The sequence below is a fragment of the Montipora capricornis genome, chromosome 1, assembly GCF_036669925.1.
Source record: "Montipora capricornis isolate CH-2021 chromosome 1, ASM3666992v2, whole genome shotgun sequence".
NCBI lineage: Eukaryota > Metazoa > Cnidaria > Anthozoa > Scleractinia > Acroporidae > Montipora > Montipora capricornis.
The window spans coordinates 55,001-64,891 of NC_090883.1; the positions used below are offsets into that span (position 1 = coordinate 55,001).

Sequence of the window (9,891 nt, forward strand, 5' to 3'; positions counted from 1 at the left end):
TCTTAAATTTCTGTTGTTTTTGTGCTTGCTTTCTTGTTTGCTAGTGATAGTCTTCTGCTGTTTGTGCAATGGACATAAACAACTTTACAAGTCGTACGCTTACTTCTGAATAGTTGTCATTCTCCCATTTACTTGTGATTTGACGTCCTCTATGTGCTGTTCTTTGGTGTGCTAAGACTAAGAGTGTCGTAGAGTTTACTCTTTGACATAACAGTTTTTCTGTCAGGTGTTTGCAGTTTTCGAAGCAAATTCAGAATACCCCGCCACAGCTAACCACTATTGTTTCCCCTATGCGGCATCTTTTGAAGAACGAAACTTAATACAATAGAGCCTATTCTTATTCAATGAAATGCAAATAAGTGGCGGGGTATTCTGAAGTTTAGCCCAGTTTTCCTTGGTGGTACATGTATGTCCATTTCTTTCTTTGCAATGTCTTTAGTTGTGACTGAGATACAGTGTAGTTTGCCTTCCGTTTCTCTCGAATCACTACTCGATTAATTTTTCACTTTGAATTTTCAAGTATTCCATTGCTTCATTGTAAAATAATTTGATCTTCGATAAACATGGTTAGTTGTGATGTATTTCGCTTCTGCTTTTGCTTAAATTCATCTAATCTTTGATAAAACATTTCGTGTGACACACACTGCATTGCCGAGTTGTTTTCTTCTAACGAAACTGCCGAAGTCTAAATGTGAATAAAGTGAAGTTTGGACCGAGAGTTGCCTGGGATGAATAATAAAATATTTGGACAGACAGTGGCCTGGGATGAATATTAAAATATTTAATTATGAATTATCATGGTAAGTTTGCATGATCTGCTTGTGTGGTCAAGTGGATAAGAGAGTGGACAACAGATCCAGAGGTAGGGAGTTCAAGTTCGGGTGAGTAAAAAAGGAAGTCTTGAGTATACTGTGTAGAGTCTGTCAAAGAGGGAGTGGGCATAAGGGAATGCAAGGAGGGGGGCCACCTGGAAAATAAGGGGGGATAGAACTGTGAAAGGAAGGGGGGTTGGATAGAACTGATAGAGAAGATGAGGGAGGGAGAGGAAAGTAGAAGAAAGGAAAGAAATAACGTGTTCTTTTTTAGACCCCCTAAAAACCACGCCCCTGTTTTTTAACTACACCCCCAAAAAAGGAAAATCCCTTTTTTAGACAGTTGATAAAATAAACCAGTACAATTAAAATTGTACCAGTTCAATACATTCTGTACCAGTTCAGAAAAAATTGTACCAAAGGAACAAATTGTACTACAACATATACATGTACATGTAGTGTACCTCTTGTGTCTGCCATAAGAAAACGTAGTTTTATCCGCGTAAAATACCCGACTTCCGGAATAAAATTGCAATTTTTGTTTTGCCATATTCCAATTTCCTAAATCCAAATCTTCCACACTCTCTCAATGTAATGAGAAAAATTTTTACCAGCTTAAAGATTTACAAAAAAAATACCAGTGAGGTCACCCATCGGGTTAAACTCACCACTTGCGTTCCATTTTCATATGTGAAATTACTCCAAGATGCTCCATAGGACGAGAAAGAGAGGTAAAAGTCGATAACCCACGCAATACCGTCAACATCGCCTTGAGTCTCCACAGCACAGACTTGAACAGTCCTTTCAAAGTCTATCTGGAGCCAATCAGAAACACTAGATGATAATCTCGCTGCCCAGCCACCACCTCTCGTATCATTGAGATGTCCGTAATGGGGTAACCAATAACTGGAATAATTCGAGGAGGTAGTCATCTGATCGTCACTAATTATACTTGGATTAGCCACACCAACGGCATGATGGAAGCAGGCTGTAAAACAAGGATAAGACAGAAAGTTAAAGGTATTACTGTGTCCTAAAAACGAGGAATGGGGATATTTATCTTATTAATGGCACAATATAACACATATTTCCTTTCTCTTTGCGGACGATCGGTAGGTAGACTTTGCATGATAGAGATTATAACATCTTCTAAATGTCGATGAGTTTTTTTTTTTTTTTTTTTTTTTTTTTAGAATAATTCCAACTTTATTGAACATACACACGTGCAGTTAACATTCACAAAAGACAATCTGCAACACTAACAAACACTACAACTTAACACTAACAAAAAAGAAACCTCATACAATAAAAACTTTAGAGCGCAATCAGCAATCAACAGAGTTTCATTCCGTATTTAAAAGAGACGAAAAAACAGACCATTTTGTTCTGAACTCTTTTTCGCAACTAGTCGTACAAGAAATATATTTTTCTAGCCTAATTTTATCACGAGCTAGGGAAACAAATTCATTAAAGATGTAAAATTTACTGTTAAGAGCTTTTACGTAAAGAAAATACTTTCCTATAATGACTGATGATGAGTTTTAATTTTAATTTTACAATATAGTTTTTGGTAAAACTTCATTTAGAGTTAATCTAGGAATCTTTCTGAAATTAAAATTTGGGAGAAAATTGTTCAACTAAACCCCTTGATATAGCTGAAGAACTAAATCTGCACTTTTCATCCATGGGTGAAAGGGTGGCCTCAGAGATTCCAGCATCTGATATAGATCCTGAAACATATCTCACACAAATGCCAATGGCAAAAATGGAAAAATTTAACCAACAATTTCGAAAAGAAGGAATAAGTTAGATATGCAGTGAAATGGCATTTTAGTCAAAATCGATCACAACTTGGAAGTCAACGTAAATGAGCAGCCTAGAAGGGCCCCTTTTACAAGGCAGAAAAGTTGACAAATTTGGCGAATGTGGAGAAAATTTCTCAAAATTGCTTACAACTTGGAAGCCAATGCAAATAAAACAAGAGGGGGGTCCCTTGGCAAGCCGGTGAATTTGGCAAATTTGGCAAATGTGGTGAAAATGGAAATTTTGTCAAAATTGCTTACAACTTGGAAGCTACAATGTAATGCAAATGAGAAGGCAATACGGGGCCCTTGGGAACCCCGGCTATTTTTGTCTAATGCTGTTGCATTTGAAATTAATATTCTACAGATTAATATACACGTAATCTCAACTTTATACACAACACAAAACTCACTGCACAACTAAAAATTAACTAAAACTCAAACTCACTACTAAAACTAAAGTGCTACCACCGGGTGACAATCCGTCAAACTAACAATTATTGATTGCTGACCCTACTATAGGCTGCCCTTGGAGGTGGTTCACTGTATGAAGTTACTACATGTAGGTCTAACCATTGATAGCTTGCTATCTTTTAAAGCCCACATTAAATCTATATGCAATAAGGTCAATGTTAAAGTTATTGCTCTTACATTGTAGGAGAGTTAGTAAATTCATACCTCCAGAAGCAATGGTTAATATTTACAAGGCCTTTATCTTGCCACACTTTGAATATTGTGCTCCGCTTTTCAGTTGGGTTATCATCTGGTCTTTCTAATAAGCTGGAGCTTACAAATCAGTGCACTATTAGATCTCTTATGAATAATTAATGTCCAAGTCATCTTCATATAGTGACCTACATGTACTTACCCAATATGTTGACCCAAAGACCCTAGAACATTGTAGCTATTCTCATGCTCTCACCCTTTTTTTTACAAATGCAAGTACAATATGGGACTGATTAATATTAAGTATATGTTCATATTTCCTAATAAATTATGAATACTGTCAACCTTAGAGGCTTTAACAAGTTACATCAACCTGCCTATAACAGAAAATTTATGCACAGGTCATATCTTTACAAAATGCAAATCACCTCAAGATTATGGAACAATATACCTGATTGTGTTACAATGCTAAATAATGTTAATTTGACTACTGGAATTAAGTGTTATTGTAACTTTTGTACGTAGTTTGGATTTTTATATAGCTAGTTTTCCCCTTATTTATTTCATTCTACTTATTTATTTTATGTCTTAATATGACTTGTATGGATTTATAGTTATTTGGCACGTTCACGTTAAAACGAGTCTTGTTCTCATCCGTGTAATGTGGATAAATAAAATACCATACCATACCAACACCAATGGATGTGGAAAACAATGTTAAGCGATGGAATGCTATGCTGTTTGTCCACAGCTGATAACACTCATTACACAAACGTTTATTCAAAGAGTTTGTTGCTTACAAAAAGTAACATCAACGCAGCTTACCCGGTATAGCGAGTTTCGTCCGCAAAAAGTTACATCTACGACAGCCTGCCCGGAGTAGTGTAGCTTAATTTGGAAGCCAGTGGTTTCGCACCGTTGCGAGTTAGCGTGCCGTCCATCAAATTTACTTTCTTTCGAAGATTCCACGAAAATAATGAGCCAGGGCTTGGCACTGTCACAAAAGACAGCATCGCTTAGAATTCACTACAGGAGAGGGAAATCTAGTCTTGTTATTCATGAAAGGTTGTCAGTTCAGCTCGGCGCGCCATTTTGAAATGTAGGTTTTTCGGTTATGTAAACCACAGTAAGCCGTAACCTAACTAGTACCCAACTCTCTAACATTGTTAGTCGTGGCCGAGATAACGAGGAAACTACATCTACATACAACGCTTTCGCATCAAGCCAATGTAAATTAAACTAGGGGTAATCGAAGCTTAGGCGAGTGTGTTCGATGTTTGTAGGACGGTACAGGTTTGGTACAGGTAGCAACTGAGGGGGGAGGGTGGATGGTTCGTGCGATAGGGAAATGTTATTACAGTGGAACCCCGATACAACGATCCTGGATATAACGATATCCCCGCTATAAAGATAAACATGCTATGTCCCGGCAAAAGTTACAGTAAAATGTACGGGACAGATCTTCAATATAACGATATTCCCGATATACCGCTGAGTTCTTAGCGTACCGAGCGTAAAATCTTCCCCGATATAACGATATTCCAGCATCAGTACACAGATACAACTTCAACTGTTTAAGTTTTGTTTTTTGTTTTGTTTTGTTTCCCTTTTACGATTCATACCACAGACTTTGTTGAGTAACCTTGATAAGGTCTAATGCTTTGCAAATTGTGAGTCATTTGATACTCATTACAAATTTAATTAAACAATATGTACAGTAGTAAAAAAGTACATGCTAATTTTACCCCGATATAAAGATATTTTCGGTTATTTTAAGGCAATATCGTTATATCGGAATCTCGTTATAACGATACCTCGATATAACGATCTAATATTTATTTGGAATTCTACAAGTAGACAACTACTGAAAATTACTCTAAAATAAAACTGTTATTTGCAAGTCTTTTCAGCTTGTGGTATTAAAGACCTAAGATTACTTTTCTGTGCTGAACGCTGGGACACAATAAATTCAGTTTGTTGATTTCAATGCCGTAAATATCACAAGTAATGATGAAGTGGCGCCGAGGAGCGTCATATCTCGGTAGATTTACTTTGTGGCACAACGGCCGCCAAGCTTCACAACTCGGTTGATTTTACTTTGTGGCACAACGGCCACCTAGCTACACAACTCGGTTTGATGCAAGCGCGAGGAGTCGCACACATTTTCCAAGGACAGTGACGAACCATGCTTAATCCAAAGTAAAATTTTACCGACTTCAGTTGACAGACCTTCAGCAATCTTTCAGCTCTTTTCAACGATGAACGATGGAAGATTATCACATCTCACCAAACGCTAGAACAGATCCTTTTTACTGTCACGCAATAAAAAAATAAATCGAAAACCATCCAGTGGAAAAAGTCAAGAATTCGTGATGTTGTAGAAGATAAATGAAGAAGACACTTCTCCAAGTTTTAGGCCTGTGCGTTTCCCCAAACTTCAGATATTCGTCGAAATGTTTCGCAGAAATTTACAGAGCCCAGTATGAAAACGCCATGTTGGTGTACATCTGCGGTGCACCAATATGGCGGCCGGAAAATAGTGTCAACATCTGTTACTTACTTTGGCTATCTAGGCGAGTGATCATCTGTATTGAACAAACAGCTATTTACCTAAGCACTTTTCCTAATGTTTTAAATTCTAAAAAGGCTCAAAACCATGAGATAAATATATATTTCTCAATAAACTCGATCGTCGCCTCGTGTCACGCACCGCTATAACTCAGAAATTCAAAATGATCTGGTTTCCAAACGAAGCACGCTATTGAGCTTTAAAATTGCAAATGGATACAAATTTACCGCCTCTTATGCCTGATGAGGATAAAAACTTTCGTGGCTCTTTAGTTTTGGATTTTAGAAAATGATGACGTCACGTGGAAACGATCTATAAACGCCGACGACGCACGAATCACCACGTGCGTTAGTTCGTCAAAGTGAGGCAAAACGTAACCAAGCACCTCAAAACGAGGCAAAAGTGTGTCGACGACTACGAAAATGCAATCTCGAAAAAACTTCCCTTACAACACAAATTAGGGGTTGCGTTCTCGTACCTCGAACGCAATAAATTACAAACACTTGCAAATTATACATAGTGATATATTACAAATTCAAATGATAAAATAATTGCTTAATAACTATAAAATACATATATAAAAATGAATAAGAAAAATAAAAAATAAAAAAATTCAATTATTTCTAATAGCTAAGAAGCAGAGATCTTTAAATAATGAAAAATTTGTACTAGTGCGAATACCACTTGGTAGAGAGTTCCAATCCCTTATTGTCCTTGGATAAAAACTATAAAAATAATAATCGTAGTACTGTTTAGGTAAAAGATAATTAGGTATAGACAATGCAATCGAATTATTAACCGCTAAATAAAATATATTCAATCGATGGGCTTTATGTCTATCCTCTAAAAGATCTAGATCTAATGACTGTAGCATTTCTGTAACGGAAGAGGTTCTGTTGTAGTCTCTTTTGATAAATCTGGCTACACGCCGCTGGACGGCTTCAATTGAAGCAATCTGTTCTTGTCTATATGGGTCCCACACAGCAGTAGCATACTCCAATTTTGGTCTAATAATGGTTACATAAGCTAAACACTTTGTACTTTCGGAACACTTTGTACTTTCGGGTAAAGGCTGCGCCTTACAAAACCAAGAGACTTATTTGCTAATTTGACCACAATATTTTCCACATGAGAATTCCATCTTAGGTCGTTAGATAACATAACTCCCAGATAAGGATGGTTGTTTACGGGAGACAGCTTTTGGCCATCGATGTAATAATCCATCAACACAGGATCCCTCTTCCTAGATATCCTCATAGTATGACATTTAGTCACATTAAACTGCATTTGCCATGTCTTGCTCCAAGATACTAATTTGTCAATATCATTCTCAGAGGTGCCAACCTATGGAGATCTAAAATCTGGAGATTTTTTCCATCCGGTCTCCCCACCCCTCCCCCCTCGATCAACCTACCCACTCCCCCTCCCCTCCCCCCCCAAAAAAAACGCACCCACCCATCCCCCAGCAGCTCCTTCATAATACAAGAATATTCTGCCGCCATTGTGAATGTGCGGGAAAACAGGGTACTTATGTCAAGAATTTTTATTGGTTAATCGGAGATCCAATCAAACAATCGGTTATATGGCTATGACAGCTGAAGGAAGCCATTTTGCTTAGTTCTATTTAACTTGTGCTTGAAACTCGGAGATGAAGAAATTCATTAAGAAAGGATGAAACGAGTTTGAAAAAATCGATTTTTTTAAAACTTGGGAATGCAATTTCAGTCTAGAATGGAGAAACGTCTCAGAAAGGTTCAGAGTCGTTTTTATCCGGGAGATTTAATGACCCGAAATTTGCGGAGCGTAATGGCTGAGATCTCGCCGACACGAGTGGTCTATCCAGACAATTGGCAAGTCAAATTTATTTTAAATTTATTTTTATTTTTATGTTGTCTTTTGGGGGTCCGTGGAGGGGGTCTGTCGGGGTAGTCCGTGAACCGGTCCGTATAGTAGTCCGTGGACCCGGTCTGTATGGGGGTCCATGGACCGGGGGTCAGTGTTTTCGGGTCACCCAAGGCAGGTGGGTTGAAATATGATATGATGCGGGCATGTGTGAGATAATACAAACAAGGGAAGTGTGGTTGCCCGCTATGTGTCTGCTGAACTAAAAAGGAAGGAAAGACACAAATGAATCTTGAAATAACTTGGCCATATATATATAGGTATATAGTTTCGTGTAGTTTGTAGATGGATTGAGTAATTTACCGGTTGATTGAATTGTGGCTTATAGGAGTTGATTGACAACAAAGATGACCATGACCTTGGCAGTGGAGGTGAACACACCGCTGGTAGCAATACAAGTCTGGCAGAGGTATTTAACCGTAGTTAAATACTTTTCTTGACTGAATTGTCCCCCCCCCCCCCCTCCCTCCACCATGTCCCTCTCCTTCATGATAAAGTCAAATATTAAGACGCGTCTCTGTCTGTCCGGAATGAACAAGCAAAGGAAATATTCCATTAATGCACGTAATAATGTGTGAATTGTGGCTTTTAGGTTTTGATTGATGATAGAGATGATCAAGACAGCAGTGTAGACGAATATTCCACAGGTTGTAACACAAGTCTGACAGAGGTATTCAAGTGGGCCTTTCATTTCCCGTTTTTCAACTTTATACTTTATGTCAAATAATTGCCTGGCTGGTATCATTTTGTCTGGAATAAAAACGGATGGGAAAATTCACATCAAATTGTCTTTTCTCAAATGATAGTAAATAAATATGATGGCAGATCTATCATCACTCTGCCCTCTCCTGATAATATAATGTAATTCAGTGTAGCTTGGTTAAGCTCTCACAAGTACTTTACATTTCTGCTGTCTGAATGGGACATTTGATATCCTCTAAGAAATTTGATATAATGGACATGTACATATAAATTTACATTTATTTAACTTGAATCTTAACCCTCAACTGCTAAGGTCTGAATGTTAATTCTCGAGCTCCCCACTTACAGCCACACATTTCCTTGCATGTTAGTTTTGATATTTTGCTGTCTTAAAAGTATTCCATATCCAATGGTTGTCTTTATTCTCATCACCAATCTGCTTGACAATTTGCTGATTACTGACCATGAAAATAAGATGTCCGAGGATTAACAATATTAACATTTTAATGTTTGTTTTAATGAATGTTTTATAGAACCTTGACGGCTATAGTGATGAAGAAAGCTATGCTGATGAAGAACGTTTCGATGTGTCAAAATCACCAAAAAAAATGAAGGGAAAGGATTACAAGCTGTTCAATGGTAATGTTGAGTGCAAGATGATAACTCTTGAGAGCCTTGATAATCCTTACGTTGTCCCCTTTATGATGAATTGCCAGGAAGAAAGTGCTACAATTATAAGCAAAGCAGTTCCCATCGGAATTCAAGACAATGCAACTTTTGTCTTGAGCCTTGATACACTGGAACACAGAAAAGATTTGTTCTCAGACGAAAATGGATCATGGGTGATGACAGGATATAAGGCCAAGTTCTACACCATCATAAGGGATGAAGGGGGCAAAGTGGCTGAACTTGAAAAGCTCAACAGTCAAGAAAGTGCCGACGTTGCAGTGAGAAGAAGAACGTACACATGTTCCTCCTACACGTCATATCACAAGACAATTGTGTCCATCGAATTTGGTAGATCTATTGAAAAATGGTTCCCACTCGTGCTTCTCAATTACAATTTTGATGGTCAGCCCACAAGATTTAAGATCAAGAAGCATGGTAATCGAACCTCATCCAATATGGCACACATCCGATCCAAAGAGAGCACCAAGCTTAAAGTTGCAGATAAAGCTGTTGAATTTGGACCAACGAGGGCATTGTTCTTAACAAGAAAGGAAGCTGTTGGTATCTGTGGTGCCGATAGCATTAGTTCGCTCCCACGCAACGTGAAACAGGTTGGATACATCACTCGAAAACCATCTGAAAGAGGAAATAAGGACCCACTTGCATCAGTCCTAGAACTGCAGAAGACAACTTTTCCTGGCTTTATCCGTCAAGTAGTCTGTAATGATCTTCCCACGGTCATGTTATTCACTGATCAACAGTTGAACAA

General features: G+C 37.9%; 1 pseudogene; it reads left to right on the forward strand.

Annotated features, from left to right (window-relative positions):
• The first annotated feature begins 7,830 nt into the window (after positions 1-7,830).
• LOC138049774 (uncharacterized) lies at positions 7,831-9,665 on the forward strand (annotated as a pseudogene).
• The last annotated feature ends 226 nt before the right edge of the window (positions 9,666-9,891 follow it).